Source organism: Notamacropus eugenii, chromosome 4, assembly GCF_028372415.1.
Source record: "Notamacropus eugenii isolate mMacEug1 chromosome 4, mMacEug1.pri_v2, whole genome shotgun sequence".
Lineage (NCBI taxonomy): Eukaryota > Metazoa > Chordata > Mammalia > Diprotodontia > Macropodidae > Notamacropus > Notamacropus eugenii.
In genome coordinates this window covers 240,505,522-240,532,781 of record NC_092875.1, presented here as the reverse complement: position 1 = coordinate 240,532,781, position 27,260 = coordinate 240,505,522, and the positions used below count along the sequence as shown (strand labels likewise).

Genomic DNA, 27,260 nt, shown 5'->3' with positions numbered 1-27,260 from the left:
TAATATAAAATATTTTTAATAACAAATCTCTAACTAATATTATATGACTCCCAATTGAGTGCATAGGAGTGTAAAGAAATGGAACAGGAATTTCTACAATCAGAAAACCAGAAATGTTAAGTTGGCCTGGCACAAGTTCGCACAGTGTATATAAAACTCATTAGTGTGTATGTTCAAATCTTTTGGAAGAGACCTAAATCCCACATTCTCCTACACAACCCAAAGCTAATTTAAAGCCTCTTGTATTCAATAAGGGGCACATGGAATAGTGAATACAGAGCTGTAGCTGCTGCTGAAGGACCATGACATCAGGGAGGTGACGACATAACGTGAAAGTGAACTGGATTTAAGTGAGCAAGGCTGTGCCAAGTCACCAACCTCACTTTCTCCTCCAGATCCATCTGGGTCCAGTGGTGAGTTATAGATCAGGACTGGAGATAGCCCAGGATGCAGTGGGAGACCTTGGCCTTTTCAAGCTAAGATCTTAACAGGTCTCAGTTTGGCTGAGGCAGTGCCCATTCAGCAATCAAGACTTAATTAAAAAATGAAGCAAAGAAAGGCCTCTTTAATAAAAAAAATAGATATGGGAGGGGAAGACCCTCAGGATATCTGGCCAAAACAGAAACAATTGTTATTTCCATTCATTCTGAGTCAATCAAGGCCCAAAGAGTGACCAAGTAGGACTTGGTCTGAGACTGGAGTCACGGTATCACCTTCCTGATGACACAGTCCTCTTCCAGAAAGAAGGGCAAGCAGCAATCTCTGTGGGTACAGAAGGAGTTGCCCCCTAGGGACCAAATTTCCAGCTGGACAACGCAGGTTTCTTTCTTTTTTCTTTCTTTCTTTCTTCCTTTCTTTCTCTCTCTCTTTCTTTCTCTTCCTTCCTTCCCTTTTCTTTCTTCTTTCCTTTTGTTTCTTCTCTCTCCACATAGGGTATCACACCCTTACCTGCAGGTGCTTTGCCCAAAGGGAATGCAAATTTTAATCTCTGAATCTTTTTTTTTTGTATTGATTTTTTTTCTGTTAAAGACCAGCCTTAACTCCCCCCCAAAAAGAGTTGTTATTGAAACCTGGAAAACCTCGGTTCAAATTCGGCCTCTGACTCTGCTGGCTATAAGACTGAGCAAATCACTTAACTTCAGTGCTCTAGACTAGTGGTGTCAAACTCAAATAGAAAAAGGGGGCCGCTACTGCATATTAACTTAGTTTAAAAATGTATTATTACTATGATTTGTGGTATTTTTATTTATTTTGTTAAACATTTCCAAATTAAACTTTCATCTGGTTTGGGCCTCATTTGGGAATGTGGTAGGATGCATCCTGGGGAGAAGAGAGGGAGCTGTTTGACACTTCTACTATAGATAACTGGAAGACTGTAAGTTACAGGGAAGGTATCTTCTTGCATTGGTAGAAGGAACTCTATCCTATGGGAGTTCCACGTACTAAGGAAATTAAATTTCTCTATCTCAGTGTTTACTTGTGATTTTTAAAAATCAGGTCGGCTCTTTATACAAGGATAATAAGCAAGTGAATTCATGGACCCAAATGTGTAGTACTCACCCAGAATAGCCTCTGGTAGTGTAATCTCTGCCTGGGAAAGTTTCAAAATGATCAGAAAATGCAGAAGTGACCTCTCAAGCAAAAAAGGCAAATATGAAGTCTGTTTACCTGGTGGTTGGACACAGAGGGAGAGAAAAACACAATGGACTGTGACTGTGGGACTTACCAGCTCCCAAAATAAATAAACCATTAAGATGTGTACTAGTGATTTAATTGTTGACCTAAGAATAGTTAGGGATATAATATTAATGGAGGATATCCAAGTATCTGTGTAGTGAATGAAAGAATCTTGGGGTTGTCCAACATTTTATCCTTATGCACAAGAAACAGACAACAAAGTATTCTCATTGTACAAATTAATATGAAAATGGGTAGAAAACTCATGTCTGCATCTTCTACATCCTTCAAATGAAGATCATAGGATTATAGATTTAGAGTTGGCAGGGGACATAGGAAAGAGAGTCTTGACTTTTTTGTGTCATGGACCCTTTTGTCAGTCTGGATAAGCCTACGGCAGCTAGGTGATCCAGTAGACAGAGGGTTGGACCTGAGTTTAAATCTGGCCTAATTTACTAGCTGTGGGACTCTGGGTAAATCACCTCACCTTTGTCTGCCTCAGTTTTCTCATCTGGAAAATGGGGAATATCATAGCACCTCCCTCTCAGGGTTGCTGTAAGGATCAAATGAAATAACATTTATAAAGCACTTTGAAAACCTTAAAGAGCTACATAAGTGCTAGTGACAATTATTAAATGCATGAAGCAAAATACATAGGACTACAAAGAAAACCAATTTTCTTGGAACAGAAAAACAAATTCACTGAGCCCAGGCTAAGAACCCTTGCCCTAGAGACCATCTAATCTAGCTCATTCATTTTGCATGTGAAGAAACTGAGGCCCTAGAGATGAAGTGATTTGCCCAAGGTGTCGATGCAGGGCAGAGGCAAGATCTGAACCCAGGTCCTCTATTCCAAAACCAACTCTAAGGAGACTAGGGCCTAGCCAGATACCATGCCTGGTATCTACCTCACTGTCAGCATTTTATTTGTATTCATTTATTTCATTTTTTAAATGGAGGCTTTTTTGCAAAGGTATTTTGTCCCCTTTTTGCCTGTTATCCTGCAGTGTTTTGCTTTGGGTTGGAATCATGAAAAATTCAATTTGACCAACCATGAGCAGCATCCCTTGCAATCCCCAACATCTAAGTGATTGAATATTCTCTGGTGTTACCCTGGAAAGCCCCTTCCTTGCTTACAAGAAGCCATAGTGTAGTAGAAAGAACTGGAACCCAAGAACCCAGCCCTTCCACTTGCATGTAACCTTCTTGTCAGAGACTTTCATAGCACACAAAGGGCCTGGGCATACCATGGGGAATCTGATTTTTCTGGTCCATGGACCCCACTCAGAAAGCATGAGAACTTTATGATCTGGCATCATCCAGTGCATCTTGTCATCAATTCCCCTAGAGAGCACATAGTTGGCCAAAATCAGAGAATGAAAATGAGCATATGCCCCAAAAGAGTTCATGACAAAGAAAAGACCAACAAATAAGCCTATCAGCAACTCATTCACGGGGGGTCTGCATAGGTTCCGTTGTTTACAATGCCAGGAGGGTAAGATAACACCCCCACACCCATAGATGTCTCAATTGTGCCTCCCCCCATCTCCTGCTACTGTTCTCCAAGGGTCCAGCAGGTGGCCCCAGTGAGTGCTTCCCATCACAATTCTCCGGGCTCCAATTGGCTCTCCCTCTGACTGAAGGTATTTACAATTGGTAGCCAACATCCTCCCAGAGCTTTTCTGGTGATGATGTCCCAGTGCTGAAGCACTTCAGATGCAGTCTCCCCTCCGGAGCCCACACCATAACTGTGGAAGAGAGGAGGAAATTCTCCAGAGATCCTTTTCTTTGACCAGAGACACTTTTTTTTCAGCTCTAACACATGACCAGATACAAGACCCCACTCATTTTTTCCTTGTATTCCAATTCCTGTTGACTCTGGCCTCACAAAAACTTGCCAATGATCAGGAATACCCCAATCTTCTAATCTTCCAAACAAATCTTTGTTTCCCAAACCAGATCAGGTCAGAGTGACTTTAGACAGAGTCTAATATCTTTTCCTCCTATATCCCTAACAAAGTATTATGTCTCTCACCTGCGTCAACACCTACCATGGGTCTAGAACAGGGGTTCTTATCCTGGGGTCCAAGAACTTAAAAACTTTTTTTGATAGCCGAATTTCAACATAATTGGTTTCCTTTGTAATCCTCTGTTGTTATTTTATGCTTTTAGGCTTTGCCAGAGTGGCAAAGGAATCTAGAACACAAAAAGCCTTGAGAACCCTTGGCCTGGTGACTTGGCAGAGTCCCCAAATCGCTCCCCATTACCCACAGCCTAATTCTCCTTTGGTCATGTGCATCTTTCTAATACAACTGGGTGACATTTTTCAAATTACCTCAGACTGATTTCCTTGACATCCGGGCTAGAAATGGGACTGCTTGGTGGGCAAGGAAGAGGAGTCAAGTATATAATTAGCCTTCTGGCATCATTCTACAACAGGTAGATAAAACATTTTACTTCTCTTATTAATGTATGACCTTGACCTTCAGAACAAGACATTTGGACTACATGATCTCTAAGGTCACTTGCAACTCTAAATTCTAGGATTCTCTGAACCACTTTAAGCTGTATAGACAGCAAAGCCAAAGAAATAATAACAGCAACACATAGCATTTAGACAGCATGCTCAGATTTGCAAAGTGCTTTACTTCACCTACCGTATTTGATTAAATAAAAGACTTCAGGGGCCCAAAAGCCAATGACCTGTGACACAATGGCCTGTGACAGACACAGCCTAACATGGTTAGGTTCTCAAAGTATATGATTTCTATCAAAGATGTTAATTATAATATATGAATTTCTAGAGATCTAGAAATAAAAATATAAGATAAAGTTTATTAGGTTCTAACATAAATCCTTTTTAAAAAAAAAGCAAAGAGTAGGTTTTTGAAACTTAAACAATCAACTTTAAAATAGACAAGTATCTGAATAAAAATAAATGTTATAGTTTGGCTTACAGAGTAGTTATTTTTAAAAATAATTTCAGAAGGCTGACACACCTTTCTTCCTCCAATAAGGGAATTTGGTGTCAAGCTTATAGACACTGACTGGTGCCAGCTCTCCCATCATAATGACTGTTTATCAGTGTTATTATTAAAAATAATAGCTGAGATTTCTATAGCACTTCATGTCTACAGGGTACTTTGCATACATGACCTCATTTGGTCCATACTACAACTCTGAAAATAGGTATCATAGTATGAAGATATGTATACCTCATCTTAGTTAGAAACTAACCTAGAAATTTAGTTTTTCTATCTTTAAATTTCATAAGATTTTAGAAATTCTTCTGACCTAAACCAAATTTGTACATTCTTTGAATACTGTATTTAGAACACCTCTTAATAGAAATTATTTCAGGTATCAGTAGTTGGTTCTTTTGCATTATACTTAAAAATTTTTATGTACAGCTAGATCTCCAGGCAGATTTGTGTGGGACTTCATTAGATTGATGGCCCTTCTCAATGCAGGTACTCCTGGTTGATTCTGTATATCATTGCTTTCCTATCCTGTATGACTCTTCTGCATGTCTATAAACTCTTCACAGAAGGTGGAGCCAACATGCTGGGAGCCTTCCCCCGGATCTTTTCACATTTTGTGGTACCAATACAACACATGTGCTATCCATCTATTATTTCTAGCTCTTCTTACACTACCAACCTACCTCCTTTTCCGCCATACATCTCTTTGATGATATCTCTTACACTGCCTTTTGCATGCAACTCGTCATTGTTAATATGCTACAGTTTATTTACACCCACCATATGTCTCCCCTTTGTCCTTCATGTAATCTATGATTTTGATTCTTCAGAGATTGTGGTATTCCTCGACTTATGGCTATAGAGCATCACCAAAGACAGGCAGGGAGAAGCCTGGGATCATTGAAAGCACTGCTCAGTTCCCCAAATGCAATCCAGTCTGCTTATTTTCTCTTTTTTAATTCCAGGTCCTGATTATTATCCATCTTTAGTACCTGTTCAAGATATATGTGATGAGAGACCAGCTCAATGGATTGTCTATGCAATAGCACATGATAACCCGAACCTAGTTAGTCTTAATCTACTTGGTTTTGCCTTTGTAGGTTTGTAGGCCAAACTCCTTTGGACAGCTGGGATTCTTATTTAAGAGGTTCTATGGTTTTCTTGGACTTGATACAATTAACAAAATGATGTTCATCAAAAGGAACATCTTCAGACTCTCACATTTAAAGGGAATTACTCATTTTTGGATTCTGTGTTGAACATATTCTGAGCATGTCCTTCGTTGCCAAAGAAGACCATGCCATCAGAGAAATGATGACATGACTTGCACTTGACTTTGTTTTGAGTGAGGGAGGGCTGTGCAGGTTACCAGCCTCACTTCTCTTCCAGAGCCATCTGAATCCAGTGACCAGATATTCATTAGGATGACTAGAGATGACCCAGGATGAGGCAATTGGGGTTAAGTGATTTGCCCAAGATCACATAGCCAGTGAGTGTCAAGTGTCTGAGGTGAAATTTGAACTCAGGTCCTTCTGAATCCTGCACTGGTGCTCTCTCTACTGCACCATTTGGCTACCCATACGGAACATATTCTAAAACAGTGGCAAACAACTTTGGTAAATATATGTCTTCCTGTTCATGCCTCATCAAACAGTACTCAGAGGAGAGTCAACTAAAGCTAGCTCTGTTGCACCTAGACACGATCTTAGACATCAGACATGATCTTATCATAGGCATGAAAGACACTTTTAAGAAGGCATTTTGGAACCAAAATTGTAACCAAATTGTAAGCAAATAAAATAGTCAATAAATACTAAGCACAATGGAATCTCGTATTTTCCGTACCCTTCAGCCTGTGGTATGATTGTTGTAGGATATTGTTTCCAAAACCTTCACATATTTTCTTTGAGGATGTTCTTGATATGTCAAATCAACAAGTATTTATTAAGTGCCTTCTATGTGCCAGGTACTGTGCTAAGCACTGGGATATAAAGAAAGACAAAAACAATCCCTGTTGTCCCTTGCTTACAATCTGATGAGAGAAACAACAAACAACTATGTACAAAAAAAGATACGTACAGGATCAGTGGTTGATAATCTCAGAGGGAAGCCACTCGCATTAGACAGCATTAGAAAACGCCTCTTTTGTTAAGAAAAATTTTGGCTGGGACTTAAAAGAAGTCAGGAAGGCCAGGAAGTAGAAATGAGGATGGAGCAAATTCCAGACATGGAGATAACTAATAATAATGCAGAGAGTCTGAAGATAGAGGGTCTTGTGTGAGGAACGGCAAGGAGACAAGGCACTCAATTGTAGAGTACGTAGAGGAAGAGTGAGATGTAAGAAAACTAGGAAGGTAGGAGGGGAGTCAAGTTATGAAGGGCTTTAAAAGCCAAACAGCCTGGTTGTGATGTGAGGGCATGGAATTATTACTACTGGGGGAGTCTGTGACTAATGGGTTGCTTTATTCAGGAGTTCTGAGCTGAGGTAGGGCTGAGCCCAGCAGTAGTCTGCACTAAGTTGGGCAATAATATGATGAGCCCCCAAGAGTGGGTCAGCCAACAATGTGGTAAGAATGTAGGTTTATGGGTTAGTTTTTATTGATGTCGTTTTGACTCCCTTTGTCCATAGCACCTCAAACTCAATATCTCAAACAGAATTATGGGATAGTGAAAAGAGTACTGACTTTAGAATTAGAGGACCAAATCCTGCCTCTGCCATTTACCATCTGTTTGACCTTGGGCAAGCAATAAACTCCTCAAGTCTGTTTCCTTATCTGCTAAATAGATGAGAGGGGAAGGGAGATGAGAGGCCATCTAACTCTAATCTATGATCCTATGAGTCTCTGATCCAGAGGCAACCAGGTGGTATAATTAATAGAAAACTGGAAGTTGGGAAGACCTGAGTTTGAATCCTGCCTCAGACACACACTAGCTGTGTGTCTGGGCAAATCAATGAACCTTTCATGGCCTCAATTTCCTTATCTGGACAACAGGGATAGTAATAGCAACTACCACTCAGAGTTATTGTAAAAACTGAATGAGACAAGGCTTTTCAAACCTTAATATCTTACATAAATATTAATATTATTAATACTATCCTATGGAAAAATGAGCCTCTCAACTAATTTAAGCAAATTCGGCAATTATTACTTTTTTTTATTATATCTGTGCAGATGTCTATATTAAGTGCTTGGTTAGATCAAATAGGGAACCACTGAATGATGCTGAGTAATATGATCAAACTTTTGCATAAAGAAAATTAATCTGGCAATAGAGTACAGGATGAATTAGAGATGAGAAAAGAATGGAGGCAAAGAGACCTGCTATACAATGCTACTATAGTAGTCCAGAAGGATGTGTAATAGGGTGATGGCATTTGGAATATAGAGAAGTGGATAGACAAGAACATGGAATCAATAACTGAATGGCTATTGGTACTATTAATATAAACAGGAAAGAGTAACTGGGAGATTGGAGAAATAGACCACTCAGGAGAAAGAGTATACTTGAAGGAACAATATAGCAAAGTTCAGTTTTGAACACAAGTCAGAGATGTCAATGGGATACTGAGGTGGAGATAGACAGGACTTCAGGCTCAGCAGGACATGTTGTTGAGTCATTTATGACACCATTTAGGATCTTTTTCTTTTTTTGCAAAGATGCTGAAGTGGCTTTACAGATGAGGAATTGAGACAAACAGGGTGGGTCACACAGCTAGTAAGTGTCTGAGGCTGTATTTGAACTCACCTAGATGAGCCTTCCTGACTTCAGGCCTGGCACTCTATCCACTGTGCCACCTGTCAGGGCATATGCCTAATTCATTTCTGCCTCTACTAATGGTACTAAAATCAGAACCACGCCGTCTCAGAATTTCTGTGTTGGAAGGAACCTCAATGGCATTCCTATTCCAATTCATATTTGAAAATTAATCCCTTCGGTACACCTGACAAGTCCATCCTTGACTTGAAGCCTTCCAATGAAAGAGAATCTCTGAGGCAGCTGAGCTCCCTTCTGGATCATCCTCATCGTTAGGAAATGTTTCCTTACATCGTCTTAATTTGCCTCTTTGCAACTCCAGTTGCCCATTCCTAGCTCTTTCATAAGACAGCAAGCAGACCAACTCAAATGGCTTCTTCAGAAATTTCCCAAGTTATTCTTCCCTTTCTCTGGCCTTTCTCACATTCATCTGGACACCAAGTCTTATTAGTTCTTCCTTTTCAAGTATCTCTTGGATTTTGTCCCTTCTTTTTCACTCACCAACACTATTTCAGGGCAGCCCTTTCCCCCTATTTCTTTCTATCTAGGAACTTCTTATAGGCTACCAGGCGTAGGGAACCTGCAGCCTCAAGGTCACATGTGGTCCTCAAGTGCAGCCCTTTGATGGAATCCTAACTTCACTCTGTGTGCCACACATGAGGACCTACAGGGCTGTGTGTAGAGTTGAAGTCACAAGTTCCCCACCCCTGGAATTGGTCTCTCAACCTCCAATCGCTTCTCTTTCCAATTCAGCCCACCTCTCATGCTTCCTAGCTGTGTGACCTTAGGCATGCTAACAATCTCCTGGAGCCTCATTTTCCTTACATGTAATATCGGGAGGATTAACAAAATGAATTTCAGAGATCTCCTCTAGCTCTAGAGTCAGGATCCTATGATCCTGCACCCAGATGTCAGATTAATTCTCTCAGAGCACTGCTTCAACTCCTTCAACAACACCACTCAAAACCCTTCAAAGGCTCCCCATTACCTAGTAAATGAACTCTTTAACGTAGCATTTCAAGGCCCATCAAAATGTTTTAACATCATGCAACTGGTTCCCAACCATTTACAGAAATCATCAGAATATGGTAGCCCTTTGGGACAGGAAACATCTCTTCTGTTGCAAACCCTGTTGCCCAATTTTTTCCACATATAGATTGGAGACTATAAATGTCCCTGCAATAACAAGTGCTGTAACATTTTGGGGGAAGCCATTTATAGACATTTTTCCTTCATATTAGGAGTTGCCTTTTTCCAACAATCACCTGCATAATGGGAAATATTTATTAAATGTTAAAAAGCCCTATGTGTTTGGGTAAGGTTGAGGTAGGGTAGGGGTCCTTTGACAACATGGAATGAAATATACCATCAGTGATTACATTCTGAAGGCAAGTGAGGATATATTTGCATTTACTGTGACCAATCTTTAGGTCTGGGCCATTGTTTGCATAACATATGACTTGTGGTATATATGAAGTTTCCCTGAATATGACTATTTTGGTTTCCTAAAGATCACAGATTTCAAACCAGGAGACATTTGTGCCTAAGCTAGAATAGACCCTGGAGAAGGCTAAGATTTGCTAGTGTATACCAGCTAAGCGTGTCATTTCAACTCTCACTAGGAGAAATTGTACATGAATTCAAAAATAGGAGATTTTTTTTCCCCTGAGACAATTTACCACAGCTAGATAGCATTGCTCAGATTCTTAGGTAGTGAGGGAACAGTCAGATTAACGTGATTGTATGGAGTATCTGTCAGTCATGCAGAACTCACAGGGTCATAACTGGAGGTGATAATATGGAGACAGGAGTGAATCATTTTTGTAGCCACAATGCTTAGTTGGACATGGAAGCATGGCAGCAAGCTTACAATTCAACATGAGGACACAGGAGATGACTTAGGATACTTTTACTACAGTCACAGCAGTAAATAAAATCCAATATATCCCTCCACCAGGGTTGGGGGCAGTTCTTTCTCTGGAACCCTTTGATGAGCATACCATCACTTGACTGAAGACCACAAGCACGACCCAACTCATGGACAGGAGAGGCTTCTTGGACTTATGTAGGGATAGAGTTCAAAATTGATTTCTTGCCACATGGTGCTACTGTAGAGAGGTGGTCAGACCCAAGACACCATCTGAGGTTCTTAATCTCAGAAGTGTAGGATATCCCATGACAATCTCCAAAAGTACAAGCTGAAATGATCCAGGAGGTGTTTTGGATATGCATTTCTTATTTTTTAATTAAATTTTTTTGGTTATATTTTAAGTTCTAAACTGTCTCTCTCCCTCCCCACCTCACATTAGAGAAGGTCATCATTTAACAGATTTATGTAAAATCATACTATACATATTCTACTTATCATTTCTTTCTCTGGAGGCAGATAATATCTTCCTTCATAGGTCTTTTGCAGTTGATTTGAGGATTTATAAAACTCCAAATAACTTAAGTCATTCACAGTTGTTCTATGAACAATATTTTTAGGGTATATTTTTATTTATTTTTTTGTTACATTTTAGGTTCCAAACTGTCTTCCTCCTTCCATCCCTATTCACCCTACATGAAAGAAGGTCACCAATTGGACACAGATTATAAATACATGTAAAACCATAATATACATACTTCTATTTATCAGTTCTTTCTCTGGAGGTGGATAGCATCTTCCTTCAAAGGTCTTTTATACTTGATTTGAGTATTTCTAGTACTCTGAATAACTTAATTGTTCACAATTAGTCTTCAAACAATATTTGTTACAGTATACAATATTCTCTCGGTTCTGTTCACTTCACTTTTCATTATTTCATGTCTTTCCATATTTTTCTAAAGTCAATCAGCTCACCATTTCTTACAGTAGAGCAGTATTCCATCACTACCATATCCCAGAACTTGTTCAGTCATTCCCCAATTGTTGGGCATCCCTACAATTTCCAGTTCTTTGCCACCACAAAGAGAACTGCTATAAATATTTCCCTGATCACCTTGGGAAATAGACCTACAGTTTTATACCTCTCAGGACATAATTCCAGATTGCTCTTCTAAATATTTGGCTACCAACAGTGTATTAGTGTACCTATTTTTTGACATCTCCTATAACGTGTCATTTTCCCCTTCTAGGATTTTAGCCAATCTGATAGGTGAGAGATGGCATCTTAAAGTTATTTTAATTTGCATCTCTTTCCTCAATAATGATCTAGAGCATTTTTTCACATGACTATATATAATTTTGGTTTCTTCTTTGAAAGATTGCCTGTTTGTATCTTTTGACCAGTTATCAACAGGGGAATGACTTCTAATAAATTTGACAAAATTCTCTATATATTTGAGATATGAGGCCTTTATCAGAGAAACTGTCTATAAAAAATTTTCCCCAATTTTCTGCTTTCCCTGTAATCTTGGTTGCCTTGGTTTTATTTGTACAAAACCCTCTTTAACTTAATGTAAAAAAATTATACATTTTACATCTTGCAATTCTTTCTTATTTATTCATAAATTCTTCCTTCTATAAATCTGATAGGTAATGTGTTCCATGTTCTTCTAATTTTATTATGTTATCTCTCTTTATATTTGGGTCATGTATCTATTTTGACCTTATCTTGGTAAATGGTATAAGATATTGATCTACACCCAATTTCTGCCAGACTGTACTCCAGCTTTTTATTATTTTTCTTTTATTTTTATTATGTTCATTATGAAATATATATTATTAAATTATACATATAAATATATAAAAATTATATATTATAAAATTATATATTACAAAATATATATTACATATTTTATATATTTCGTTATATTCATTATAAAATAATAAATATTATTATTTATTAAAGCAAATAATGTATTCTTGTCCCAAAAGCAGAAATCTTTACATTTGTCAAACACAAAGTCATTATAATCATTTCTTACTGTGTGTATTGTATGTCTACTCTGTTCTACTGCTCCACCTTTCTATTTCTCAGCCAGTATTAAGATCTGGTACTGCTAAATCTCTTTCCTTCAGATATCCCTTTCTATCAGGTAGAGTACATGTGGATGACTTAGTCCTGTTTTTGTGTGTCCTCTGACCAGTCTATTTTTTATGCTCTGGTTGGTTCTCTCAACTTTGCGACTATGAATTATATAATGTATATAACCTTTAAGGGATACATAGAGCACCACAAACTTTTTAGAATATGTAACCCACAAAATGGGACCCTATTCACTATTTCTTTCACCAAATTCAAAGCATAGAATGATTCTATGGAACACACCAAAATAGCATCTATTTTCTGGTAAGGGAAAATTTCTAGCCATCGGTTAAAGAGGATGGCCATAAGTAGTACTTATTTGTATCCTTGATCCATGAATCAATCAATAAAATCTATTTGGAGGTGGGGAAAGGGCCAAGAACCCTTGAAGAAAATATGATTCTATGGAAACAGATTTCCCAGGGTTGGGCTATTGACAGCTGCGGAAAGCAGAGCAAATTTTTGCTGTGATAGAAGAAAAACCTTGGGCAAACCAACAGTTTTAATGTCATAGAGCATTTCCCATTTGGTGGAATGTACAATATAGTGACCAACAACTGCCAAAGTGGTAAGGATTGAATAATAAGCCAACTAGAAACCATTAGGGGATTTTCAGCAGGAATCTGATTAAAGGGTAGTCATCCTGGAATAAGGTTAAAGAAGAAAGGGAAAGGGCAGGCAAAGAGGACAACAGGAACCAAAAAGTCATAGCAGCTTTTGCCACAGCATCAGCACATGCATTCATTCTCAGTAGTAACACTTTCAATGCCAGTGGTATGGGCTTGGCACTTAGTAACTGAAACGGCAGAAGGCAAGAGATGCACAGAAAGTTGTTCATTCATAAGAAGAATATGGAAGAGAGAAGTCCCTCCAGCTATAAAAACCCTCATTGTTTCCAGATATGGCAGACACCAAAGGCATAATGGCTATCAGTAGAGATTACAGTTAAGCAAAGGCCCCTTGGGGTGCAAGTACAGGGTAAAGCAAAAATTTCTGTGGCTTGGGCACTGGTAATGGGAATGCAGCAGGACTTAGCAACAGCCTATGGGGAGAAAACAGATTAATTACTACTAATCAGGGTCTCAGACAGGTCAAATTTGTAAGACCACTAAAAAAACAAATAAATGAGAAATTAGCAAGGTAAACTAGCAAGGTAAAAAAAAGGTCAGGGTGACTGGAGAAGGAGGCACACAATGAGATTCCCCAATATTGGAAGTGAGGAGTCATAAACTATTTTAATATTAGGGTGTGTAAGAAGGCATTTCTTATCCCTAGATAGTCATGAGGTGAAAGTGTTGAATCCTATTATGGTCTGAGAGAGCGTGGACAGCATGAGGAACTACCATATACAAAGGGTATCTAAGACTAGATATCTACAGTTTTATCCACAAATAAAGTTATAGCTGCAGCTTCTAGAAGACATGGAGATCCAGCAGCACTGGATCCAGGCGTGGACTAAAATAAGCATGAACTAGGTTCTGTGACTAAAAAAATGTAAGAGGTTTCTTTAACTCACACATGGACAAAACAAGCACAGAGCAGATATGAGTCATAAGGAGGACAAAGGATTCCTTGTGTACGTAAAGCAACAATACAAGGTCAAAGAAGTGATTCCTAATCAAATCTGTGAGTGGTCTTGTTAGGGCTAAAATGTTAGGGAACTCACTGCCTAAAGTAGTTCAGAGTTTCCAGGAACATGAGTAACTGGTTTTTGTTTTGAAGCCTAGGCACATATGCAACCTTCAGCTAGAATCTTAAGACCTTCCGAGATAACACTGAACAGTGAAGACAACCTGAATTTGGCAGAACTGAAGTTTGGAAGTGGAGGCCTCGTGTCCCAAACAGACAAGATGGTCCATCAGAGAATAACTAGTACAACCTTCTAATAAGAAGCAACAATGATATCGACATATTGCACAATGGCAGATTATCCTATAACAACACAAAATCTTGCCCAGTACCTGGTTATATAAGGATTTCTATAGATTTCCTAGGGAAGTCAAGTCCAAGTTAGCAAAAAAAAAGAACCAAACTGGAAGGCAAAGAAATACTGAAAATCCCATTGAACAGACACAGGAAAAAAAAAAGATATTAGACAGGTCCAGGCAAGTGAAATACTTTGTAGTTAGAGGTACAGAAGAGAGTATTATGGCTGGGTTCCCAACTGTTAGGTGGTTGTAAATAACAAAATTAGTAATAGCACAGAAGTCTTGGACAAATCTATCAACAGAACTGTCAGGATGACTTAGCTGTTCTCCCTACAGGCAGAACAGAAGCATTACATAGTGACAGTAGAAAGATGTCTTGGATCCTAAGGTCATTAATGACAATCCCAAAATCATCCAAAGACAGTCAGAAAGGAAAATACTGAGCAACAGAGGTAGGGGATATCCCAGGTTTGGAAGAAATAGAGTTTACATTTTTCAAAAGGCCTGAGCCCACAGGTGCTTTTAAACCAAATGACTCTAGGACCTGGCTCAGCTACGTCTGTTGCAACAATGGAGGGCTATCGCACGAGTATGCTGAGAGTAACACGGCCATCAAGGTAAATCAAGGAAGACTCTTTCAGAATGACACATTATCGTAGCATTCAGTTTGCAAGTGATCAGAGAAGAGAAAAGAATTTTTAGTTACAAAGAAACCCACTTGTACTGAGATAGGACAATAGAAAAGATAGGTGAAAATCTTCCCTTCATTATCTACAGCCCACACCTTGTCTGCTATGATGGGGACCTAGGAATGAAAATCAGAAGAGAGTATGAAATGAGCCACCCCAAATATCTCTTAGGAAATTTCCATGTATCCCAGATATAACAACAGGTATGTAGGACCAATAAAGGGTGCCAAAAAAAAAAAAAAAGCCAAAAGACCAAGTGGGTCCCAGATTCCAAATAAATGTGCACTGGGTCATGGAAGGCAAAAAAGGAACTCAATTTTCTAGTGGCTAGGTTGTTTTCAGTAGTTACATGCATCACATTTATGATGATGGTGGGCTCTTAGAATTATGATTGGGTTGGGAAAGATTTCCTTGTACAAGGCTTTTCAGTTTGAATTGGCAGACCCAATTGTGCCTTGTCCTGTGTTGAATTTTTTACTTGTTTGTTGTAAAAGTATGCTGTTGCCACCATGACCTTGGCAGTGCATTTTGTTTCCCACCATGTAAGAGCACTCTGAATAGCCTGGGAAACAGCTCTTTGGAGACCAGTGACAATGCTTTGTAACAGAACTGGTTCTAATGAATTCTTTGGGTCTGGACTATCAAAATGTTTTGTTCTTGTTGCTGGTGGTGGTGGTGTTTTTAAATGGCAAGCATTCAAGTGCAGTAAGTCAGATGGTTCCAATCAATTTCAAGATTACAATAAGACTGTACCAAGGAGAGGCTGGCATGTATCTTGGAGACTCTGATCAGTGTCAGCATGTAGTACCTGGTCAATCTGTAGTCATGCTGAGGTCTAAGAGTTATACTCTGGGCAGCAATCCTGATAGCCATTGTTTTACATCTTCCAAGGTGGGTTGGTATACTGAAAATATTGTTCTAACCTATTTCTAAATGCACCTGCATTTTCATATCACAGGAAGAAACTGGAACAGGTGATGATACCCGAAAGTGACCAGGATGCATGGAATAAAGCAACCCCCTCCCCACCTTTGACCTGTCATTGAGGGTTTGGACAATGCCAGAGAAGTGCTGGGGTTGGCTGGGTTGATCCTTATCAAAGTAGTCATCTGGAGCACTGAATGACCTTGGTGACCTGGGAAGTAGCTTGTTTTCTTATTAATTTCAATGGGGTGCCCCAGGAGTCGGGGTGCCCCAGGAGTCAGAGTCTCATTTGCTTATCTCCAAGTTTTGTGCTCCTCTACTGTCAGGGTCATATCAGTTTGTCTCTTTGGGTTACACACTGTAGTGAAAAAGTCAGATTCCAGTTTGGCTTGGCCTAGTTCTGGGGTGTAGAGCCACTGGACATACAAAGAACAGGCAGAGCAGCTGGGGTTCAGATCCAAAAGGTTCTCATTAGGTATAACAGAGGCAACTGGGGGAGGTTCTAGAGAATTATGAATACGTGAAGCTCTGATAAGGCAGACTGGGAACTGACAACTTTTGGATCTTTGTTCTGAATGTCTCTCCATTATCTTGGAGGCTAACAATAATGCTTTGCTGCTTTCATTTCTCTGAATCAGCCTCCCACAAAACCCACATGTTCATCTGTCTAGGGTGATGTATTTCCAAATATTTATGGAGGTGTTTCAAAATTTCAAGATTTCAAGAGGGAAATTGCACTGGGGATATGTTAAGTATGAAAATTCTACTTCATTAAAAATCTAGTGGATTGGGGCCCATAAGATTATACAATCAATTTTGGGGGGGTCCCTTTTGGGCAATTCAGTCCCAATAACCTGGAAAAGCTTCCTCCTATACTTAACAGGGATCTTAAAAGGGGAGGCTATTAGACTGTTCTTGATAAATCTAACAGATAGAGGTTTCCACGGGACTGGAAGAATCAATTGGAATTATAGTACAAAAGCATGCTCACCAGAGTTCTGCCTCCTGGGGTCCTGTCACTGGTCTCACTTTCGATGTCTAGATGATAAGGAAATAGGACTTGATTTAATACCAGGAACCATTCAGAAATCACAAGGAATTGTGTCAGGAACCAGCTTTACTACCTACATAGAGAGAACCAGAATACTGAGTCTTTCTTTGATTAAGGGGGTACAGACTTATTAAATAAAAAAGTTAAGACATATGCCATAGAAAACTAAGATTAAAAATGGCTATAAGTTAGTAAATTTCTAGCTAGATAACAGTTTATTGACTGAGCACTTCTTCAAGTGCAGAAGCCTCCTGAAATTTTTAATGGTCTGCTCTGGGTGTCCTGGTTAGTTTTATCTATGTAGACAAGAATAGGACTTTGTTTTTTTCAAAAAAAATTTTTAATTTGGATAACACCCAAAATGGACACATACGCAATTCTACATGAAATCATGAATCTGTGTCATATCACTTGTTTAAAAAACCTATTATACTTGGTGAAACTGAAGGCTCAGAGATAAGCAATAATAATGGGATACAGGCTCTCTTCTCAATCTTACATTTTTTTTTTGAGGTGCCAACAAATCCTTTTATTTTACTTGGCATCTTACATTCTAAAAGGGTTAAAGATATATACACAAGTGACTACGATTCAAGGAACAGCGAAATAAGCGTAAAGGAGAAAGTCAGACCAAGTACTATGAAAACAGGGAGATAATTTTCATTAAAGAAATGGGAGTGGGAGGGAGGGATAACAGAGAAGGCTTCAGGTGAGTGAAATGGGCTGGGAAGAAAGGGAGGGACTTTATAGATGAAGCCAGATTAGGAGGAAGGAAGGGTTCATTATAGGCATGAGTGATGGTATGAGCAAAGGCCCAGAGATAGGAGAAGACAGCCTAGGGACAATAAACAGAATATAAAAGTCCAGCTTGGCTTGAACACATCAAACAGGAAGGTTTGAAATAGCATGAGATAAAACTGGAGACATAGGCTGAAGTCGGATTGTGGATTGCCAGGATCAGAAATATCAGCTTTGTCCTACAGGCAAAGGGGAACTATGAGGAGAGCAGGATTTTTAATAGGAGTGAAATGATCAGTTTGGTACATTATTAGGGCAGATTTGGAAAGGAAGGAGAATAAAGACAGACATACTATTTAGGTAGCTTTTTTCAGTACTTTAAGGGGGGAGAAAAGGGGGAACCTGAAGAGTAAGAGGTGAAAACAGAGGTTGGATGGGAGACAGAGAGGTAGAATTCATAAGTTAGCAATTGGTTAGAAGGGAAGAGGGAGAGGAAAGGGTTCAAGATGACCAAGGCTATTAGCCTAGTGAACTGAAAAGCTGTAAAGGAGAAGTTAAGAGGTTAGACAGATTTTAGGGAGAAGACAAATTCAGTTTGGGGAATGTTTGAGTTTCAGAAGGGAATTATCTAGCCAACAGAGATATGGATGCAACTGAAGCTCTGGGGAGAGGTTGGAGTAGAGAGATTTGGTAGTAACTTTTATGTTAATAAATAGAACTTTTTATTGGACTGGATTTTGACATAGGGAGGTTTTGGTGAAGAAATTCCTTCCACTCATCCTAACTAGCACTTGCTCTATAACTTCTAGTTATATCAAGTTGCCTAGGGGTACTAAGAGGGTAAGTGACTAGTTGCAAAGTTACACGACCAGTATGTATCAGAGGCAGATAGTGAATCTAGGTCATCCTGACTCCAAGGCAAGTACTCTGTTCACTTGTGCTATGGCTTCCTCTCAATAAGTAGAAATTGATATTATATAAATTGAATACAAAGATGTGACTTCAATACTTCAAAATTTGTGATTTTATCTAAAATATATTTCCTCCAGAGATGGCTATCACAACTCCTTTGGACTTAACGGATGGTGTTCATGAGATACCATGGCCCCACAACAATTATCACTAGTATCTGATTTAAAGCAATAGGCCTCCCCAAAACTTCACTAACTGGTCCTTGTGAAGCACTTTGTTGACTTATGATCAAAGTCTTTTTTAGTTCGGTAGGAACCCTAGCTTTTTCTGGCCAGAGCTGAAAGTAGGGTAGGGAAACCAGTAGTCCCAGGATTTTCTCAAAGAGAAACTGGCCCCAAGACAGGAAATTTATAGGGTCTCTGATAGTGTGTATCCTCTTCTAAGCAAAAAGGGAAATACTTGGGGGGAGGTAGGGGAAAGGGAAGGAATTATACTATTTTTGGATGATGACAGTAGTGGGCACCTGCTGGGGGAGCAACCTGACTGAATTTTATTCTCCAGTTGCTGTTAGGGAAGTAGGTGACACACTGTTGAGGAGGAGAGATTATTCCCATCTGGAAGTAAGAAAAGGTAGCTTGAAGAACATGACATTTTAGCAAGGCCTTGAAAGATGGATGGGAATTAGAAAAGTAGAATTAAAGGAAAGGAAATGTCTTAAGGAAATGAAGGACAAGAGAAATTCAGAGAGATTAAAAAAAAGAGTAGAAAAATTAGCATAATCCACAGGAAGAGAGTTTCAAGAATCTGGTAGTGGGCAATAGGGTCCAATGTTTCAAAGAAATAAAGGAGAACAAGGACCAAAGAATTGGACTCTGCAATTAGGAAGTTACTGGTGACCTTCCAGAGTATAGTATTAGCACAGCAATAGGGGTAGAAGCCAAATGGCAAAAGGTTAGCAGTAAATGATGATGAATTAGATTTGAAGTTAAGATATGAATTTGAATCTACGCTCAGCTACTCATTGCTTATATTATCTTGGGAAAAACATTTCATCTCCATGGGCTTCAGTTTCCTCCTCTGTAAAATAAAAGAAGTGGTTTAAATAATTTCTAAGATCCTCTATGATTAAAATTTTATGATGTATGATATGGCCACACAATTTAAAAAAGACCAGCTCTTCTTCTCAACCTCCTTTGGGTCCCAGCTAATATCCCACCTTCTTCAAGAAGTCTTTCCCAATCTCACTTTATGCCAGTGACATCCTCTGTCCATTGTCTCCAGTTTATCCTGTATAGGTCTTATTTGTACACAGTTGTTTGTATGTTGTCTCCTCATTGTTTTGGCTTTGGCTGACTTTCTTTGTATCCCCAGGACATAGCACTATGCCTAGCACATAGAAAGTACTTAAAAAGTGTACTTTCCCCCACACCTAATAGCCTCTGTAATAATAATTATCAAAATAGCTAGCATTTGAGGCCTGTAAGTTGTTTTATAAACAGTCGTCTCATTTGATCCTCACAATAATCTTGGGAGGTGGATATTATTACATCTGCCAGCTGAGGACAATGGGACTGAGATTAAGTGACTTGCCAAGGGTTGAACAGCTAGTGTCTGAGGTAGGATTCAAATTCACGTCTTCCTGGCTCCAAACCCAATATTCTATCCACCGTGTGGCCACCTACCTGTAAAAATCAAAGAATTAGCTTAGATCGGGGACTCTTAACCCTATCATAGTAAAACCTGAATGTAAATGTATAAAATATACAAAATTACAAAGGAAGCCAATTATGTTGAAACAGCTAACAAAGTATTTTAAAAGGTAACTTCTCCTATACCAAGTTAAGAACCCCTAGCCTAGATAATCCCTAAAATCCCTTTCAGTTTTAACACTTTGGCAAAAAAAAATTTGGAAGAGGGGAAGGCTTTAAAGCCCTCTTTCAGCCCTCTCCCTTAAAAATATGTTTAAAGTATTACAGTTTGATAGGATAGGGCAAAGACTTTCATTTTTGTTGTTTTTTAAATCCCTGGTATCTAGTACACAGTAGGCTTAATAAAAATTTGTAGATTGATTGTGTTATCACTCCACTCCTGCCTCATAATAATCAAACTTCTCAGATGTCAGAATAAAGCAAATAACGGCCTTTAGCACCTGCTTGTCCAGAATCATTACTTAAAATAGGGTCAAATTAAGTAATACAGGCAACCAGACTCAGGGGAGGTAGCATCCTTCCTGATGGAGCCTCTCAGTTTGAACCTCTCCCCTCATCATGCCAACTCCAAAATTTGTGATGCTAGATTGGGGTGCAAAAAATCCTGGGTATGGCTCCGCTTCCAGAATAGCCTTAAAGAATCAAGAATCCTTGCTAACCAATGATGGTGAAAAACACATATATTTAAGTTATAAAATGCTAAGGAAGGAGATACAAATAGAAAAAGTGAGACAATAACTAATGGAATTAATAGAGGACAAAGGCACTGAGTATTGGAATAGAAATCAAGAACCTGAATGCCGAAAGCATGGAAACCCTTTAGCACAGTCAAGTCCTTGACAGGTTATCAGACGTGAAGAAGTGATCAGTTCAGGGAGAAAGAATGGTTATAATTCAATACCTATCAGCGTATAAACTTCCTGAAGGCTGTTCCTAAGTAGGGAAGAGATATGATAATTGGACTAACTAAAATTAATTTTTTAGTTATCATTTAGTTTTTTCTTCCCCAAATGAAAAAACAAACAAAAAGCCCATGTAACAAATATGTATGGCTAAACAAAACAAATTCCCACAATGGCCAAGTCCAAAAATCTGCTTCCTTCTATGTTATTCCATCACCTAGTTTTTGGAAGGTGAATAGCACTGTTCATCATCAGATCCTTAGAATCATGGCTGATCATTTTGTTGATCAGAGCTCCTGTCTTTCAAAACTCTCATTTTTGCAATATTGTTGTCATAGTACAAATTCCTTCGCCTGGTAATGCTTATTTCATTCTACATTAGTTCCTTTAAGTCTTCCCAGTTTTCTCTGAAACTATCTCATCATCTCTTACAACATAATAGTGTTCTATTATATTCATATATGATCATTTTTTCAGCTTTTTCCTAATAGATGAGCATACCTTTAATTACCAGTTCTTTGCCACTACAAAAGGAACTACAATAAATATTTTTGTACGTACAGGACGTTTTCATTTTTCTTTCATCAATTTGGATTACAGGCCTAATATCAGTCTTGAGGAGTGAAAGGGTATGCACAAGTTAGCAATTTTGGGGGCACAGCTCCAAACTACTTTCCAAAATGGCTGTACCAATTCACAGCTAGCTCTACTACCACTGCAATAATGTGCCTGTTTTCTCTCAGTCCTTCCAACATGTCATTTTCTATTTCTTTCTCCTTTTTGAATCTGATAGGTATGAAGTAGAAACTTCAGAGTTGCTTTAATTTGGAGTACTCTATGACTAATTTGGAGCATTTCCTCACAAGGCTATAGATCGCTTGGATTTGCTTTGGGAAGATTTTAACAGGGATAGGGCAGGTAACTGATCAAATGTCCAGGCAACAATATACTTTTTCTAGTAGCCAGGAGTATAAAGAGCAATTGCCCTTCAATATTATTTACAACTTCACAGGAGTAAGTTTTGCTTAAATTATAGAATTTTAGAGCTACAGAAATCTTTATTCCTTAGAGATCATCTGGTCCAAACCTCTTGTTTTATTTTAAATTTTTAAACATTTATGAATATTGTTTTGATAAAAAAGATACTTCCCCCAAAATATTCAAATTAGTTTTCTTTCAAGGGAAAGAAGTCAGTCCTCCAACTCAGAAGGTCTTACAATGAAAAATGCTATGCATCCCCAGAGAAAGAACTGATGGTGTCTGAATACAGACTGAAGCAAACTTTTTTTTACTTTCTTTATTTTTCTTGAGGTTGCTTTTCTTATCTATGTTTCCTTTCACAACATGACTATTATGTACACATCTTGCAATAACTACACATTTATAACCTATATTGAACTCCTTGTCTTCTTAATGGGAGGGGAAGGTAGGAAGAGAGCAAAGGAAAGAATTTGGAATTCCAAGTTTTATAACTGAATGTTAAAAATTGTTTTTACATGCAACTGGGGGGGAAATTAATCAATTTTTAAAAAGAAAAAAACTAAAAGTAAATAAGTCAGTCCTCAGAAGATGCAGTCCCTGAAAGAGTTAAGTTTATCAAATGTTAACAGAAAGGATATATCCTTTCACTGTGACTGTATAATACTACCAGTGACTGTTGTAGCTGACTAAAGGGTTGCTGCCTGGCCGTGATGACTGCATGTGTTTGTGTAGATCGTTCTCTTAGTCATTGTGTATACTACTTTCTTCGGTTTTCCTCAAAGCTTTACTTCACAAAGGTTCCCATGCCTCCTATGTGTCATTGCCCAACGCTGCAGTGATATTCCATCACACTCACACACCACCATGTGTTCAGTCATTCCTCAATCACTGGGCACATGCTTTAAGGCTTTTTATCACAAATGAGGCTATGAACATTTTTGCAGCTTTAAGTCTTGAGGCTGATAAACCCCCTTGAGTAGAGATCCAATATAAACAGAGAGAATCTAACATAGGTCACTAGGGGGCGCAGTGAATAACTGAGTGCTGGAGGAGTCAGGAAGACCTGAGTTTGAGTTCTACCTCAGATGCTTATTAGTTTTGTGACCCAGGGCTAGTTTCCTCATCTCCAAAATAAGGATAAGAATAGCAACTACATCACAAGATTGTTATAAATTTCAAATGAGATAACATATGTAATGCGCTTTAAAAGCCTTAGTTAATATGCTAGCTACTATTATAATCACTGGGCCAAGGGGTTGGAACCATTTAGCATCACTTGGATAATTCCAAACTGCTTTTCCAAAAGCCAACTCCATAACATTAGAGACAAGGAAACTGAGGCTGAGTGATTTGCTTAAGGCCACCTAGTTCATTCCAAGTAAATCTGACTACAACTCAACTCTTGACCTCAACCCAGTCTACTACTCCAAATATCAGTGTCTCCCTTTTCTGTTAATTAAGGCCCTCGGAATTCAAATTAGGCCTCTGGGTTGTGAAATGTTATTACAAATGGACCTACTCTAAGCACTGTAACCTTGCCCAGTTCAGTCGTACTCTAGTCCTTACCCACATTTCACTGTTAGCTCCCTTTATTCAGGATGGCTATCAGAGAATAACAACTTTGATCTCAATTTAATTCAATTCAATACAACAAGCAGTCTCACATGAGACTAAACTAAAGGCAGGCCGGCTGGAACAGAACCAATTATTGAAAGACTGTGAGAAGGGGTGACTCTAATTTCAAAGAGCTGCAAAGGCAGTGGTTTCAATTATTCTGCATCTCTTCTAAGAGAATAAACATGCTATATCTCTCCATGCTCCACATATCCTCTCAGCAGCCCTACACTATCTTTTCTCCACCCTTAGGAAAAGCTTGTAAGCAGCTGAGATGTAATAACATGACTCAATACGTTATCATATTCTAAATATGTCTCTAGGTCCCAAGGGAAAGAGAAGACTTAAAAAGACTGCTAATAGAGGGAGAGGCAGATAGGGGACAGAATGTTTTTTAAAAGTGATGATGATGATGAGGGAACAAATACCATTTAGTACAAGAAGTAGAAAGACAATTCTGATAGTGTTGAAGAAAAGTTTTGCTAAGTAAACTCATCTTCACTTTCTTAATTATCCATCCTGGGCCTTCTGATCCTCACTACCCTAAACAGCCCTAATAATGGAAGGATTTCCTAGAGTGTCTTTGGTCCACTCCCTTCAGAGACAGATTCTGTAGGGACTCCCTTGGATGCTGGGCATCACTCCAGGTCACAGAACTGCAGAAGGGACTAGAGCTGGGAGGGACTTTTGGGGTCATCTAGTTCAATTCAACATTTTATGCACTGTTGGAATACTTCTGTAATTTGGAATTCCAAAAAGAAAACTATTTTAATAATTCATCAGTAAGTGTTTTTCTAGGTCTTTCTTACAGCAAAACTCCCATAGTGGCCTATCTATACTTATTTCTATTTATCTGCCTTTACAACTTTACCTCTCTGAGTTTTCAGTTATTAAAGACCACACTGTAGTAAGTAAGCTTTAAACAACTGTTTCTTTTCTTGACCTTGAGGCAGCAACAGCAGATAAATTGAAATATATGTGCCTGGGGGGAAAGAAACAATGGGTAAGAGCACAGAATTAAGCGTTTATCAACAGCTTCCTCCAACACTCTCTACATCAATCCAATTTTTAAGTAACATCTCTAAAACTACTTACTGGGAAAAGTAGCATTGTTTGGTGGTCATTAAGAAGCCAAACAATATTCAGAAGTAACCTCCCATTAGGTAAATTACTACACTTTTCCACACACATACTCCTTCCTCCCCCAACATCCCTCAAAGGTGCCCAATAAATTTTTAAATTCCAGATATTTAGTGTCCCCCGGGACTTGGCTTTAACTTTTCTCTCCCAAGGGTCTAGTTTCATTTGCCCATGGTAACTTCTAAAAGTGCACTAATAAACCAATTCTGTCCTCGAGTTAGACTCCCACATTTGGGGCACAAAGCTTTTTAGGCTGCAGCATTTGGGGAAAAGGGAACAAAGATTGACTGGGACCGGGCAACAAGGCCTACTCTATTTCTGAGCTTTTCTTTTCCCCAGCATTTCCCCTGATTTAATTATCAACTAGACTTGATTACCTAGAGAAAAGGTGTGCGTGTTGGCAGGCTGATGGCAGTACAATGGTGAAGAGAGGACTGAAAACCCCCTCAGCAAAGGTTAAGTACTAAAGCCTGACTTTTTTTTTCCATCTTAGTTTAGAGGAGTTCCTGGGCCCCCTCCCTCTACACACGGGCCTTTCGTTTTTGTCTTTGCTTCCAAGCTTGGGGAGCTCTAGAAACTCAGTTCTACTTTCCCAGCAGCTACTGGAAAAGGAGAAGCTGCGATGAATAACTCTGAAAGAATAGGAAAAAAGATAGCTGGCTGAAAATAATGAGAACCACCCTGCGGCCAGAGACTAAAGCAACATTTGCTGGGTTCTTTTTGTCGCTGGCAGGGAGGGTCTGGAGAGGGTTAAAGGAGCCCGAAGAGCTATTTTGTTTGGTAACTTCGAAAGCTGCCCAGGGCAGCCGAAGCAGCTTTCGAAGTTACCAAACAAAACATCTCCTCAGTAACAACTGTACAAGCCAAGGCCTCCCTGCCATTCAGACTGTTGAGTCAGTATGTCTGGCTGGGCAGGGCCTCACGTCACCGCTCACTGCCTCCTCCTCCTCCTCCTTTCTCTTTCTTTCCTCCACCCCTCCTCCTCCTCAACCCTTCCCCATGCGCTTAGCACTCCTAGCCGGATATGAGCCACCAATCCCAGCAACAAACAACCCTTTAAATTAAATAAAAAGAAAACCACTAACAGAGGCAAGCAGAATGCGCCAGCGACTGGTTAACTTACATTATTCTAGTCTTCCCCCACCCCCCACCTTCCCGCCCCACATCTGTCCCTCATTCAAGATACAACAGCTGTTTTATCTCTAGCCAGGGCAATGGAAGGAACCCTACCACATAAAGAGTTACAATGTAGCTTCCACGTTGTGTGTTGGGTTTTTTCTAAGACCATGTTGTTTTTCCGTTGTGCTGCTTTGGTTGTGAGTTTCCCCCTTTATGCGCTCAGCACCCTGGAGCCCAAAGGAAAGAGGGGAGAAAAAAGGTTCCTGACCTAAGAGTGACGCTTGGCTTGTTCTGGTAAAGTCCTGTCATTGAAAAGCCACCCTTGATTTTTAAACTCTGTCCTTAACGCGTCCTCGAGGTCTTTCCCTTTGCCTAGGGGTGGGTACTGTCATTAATTTATACACCAAATCTAAAACAGGGCTCGGAAGACTTTTTTTTGGCTTGCATGAGACCTCCACGGACTTAACCTTATTTCCACGGAGCGTGTGCAGCCAGCATCCTAGTGGGCCTAACCCCAAACAAAAACACCCTAGTGCTTTAAACCGGAGGCGGATCTGGACAGCTTACATCTCTACTGGGCGACTTATTTGCGTGTTTGTTTAAGCAATGGGGAAAGAATTACTATGACATGTGACAGGTTTGCTTCAGAAAAAAAAGCGGAACATATGCATATAATATATATTAGGGAAAACTAAATCCTGCGGAAGGGGGGAGGGGAGAAGAGTGGGTGGGCATGCATTTCTTGAAATCAGCAAAAACAGCATCTGGTATTTAAAAGGGTAATTTCATCAAGGACCTCCTGTTGGAGTCCTCATAACTCTCAACCAAAATAAACTCGCAGGAACATGTGTTTACTTAATGGCTAGTTTCTGTTTGAAATACCGGGAGAGAAGGAGGGGGTACCCAAGCAGGGTTGTAAGTCCTAAAAGTAGGAACTGTTTACCGAACCAGATGAGCAGCCACGATGTTTTCGCCCGTTTCCCATAAAGGCAGCAGCTGCCCCGAGGGGGGGGGGAGGCTGGTGAAGGGGGGGCAGGAAGAGTCAGCGCCTCTGCTGCTGCGGCAGCTACTGCGGCCGAGTTGAATCAGGACATGCAAAGCGCGCGCGCGCACAAACATACACACGCAG

The 27,260-nt window shown here is 39.4% G+C and overlaps 1 long non-coding RNA gene across 4 annotated transcripts; it reads right to left on the bottom strand.

Annotated features, from left to right (window-relative positions):
- LOC140501086 (uncharacterized) lies at positions 1-27,256 on the bottom strand. 4 transcript variants are annotated; one of them, XR_011966058.1, is made up of 7 exons: positions 27,075-27,223; positions 24,744-24,854; positions 20,257-20,348; positions 16,957-17,089; positions 2,165-2,230; positions 1,561-1,668; positions 1-957 (listed from the first exon to the last, which is right to left on the bottom strand). It is a non-coding gene; the product is annotated as an uncharacterized lncRNA (long non-coding RNA). The 4 variants fall into 4 exon arrangements; XR_011966056.1 differs by lacking the exon at positions 20,257-20,348 and having other exon boundaries at positions 27,075-27,256; XR_011966059.1 differs by lacking the exons at positions 2,165-2,230; positions 20,257-20,348 and adding an exon at positions 26,243-26,358 and having other exon boundaries at positions 27,075-27,195.
- Between the last annotated feature and the right edge of the window lie 4 nt (positions 27,257-27,260).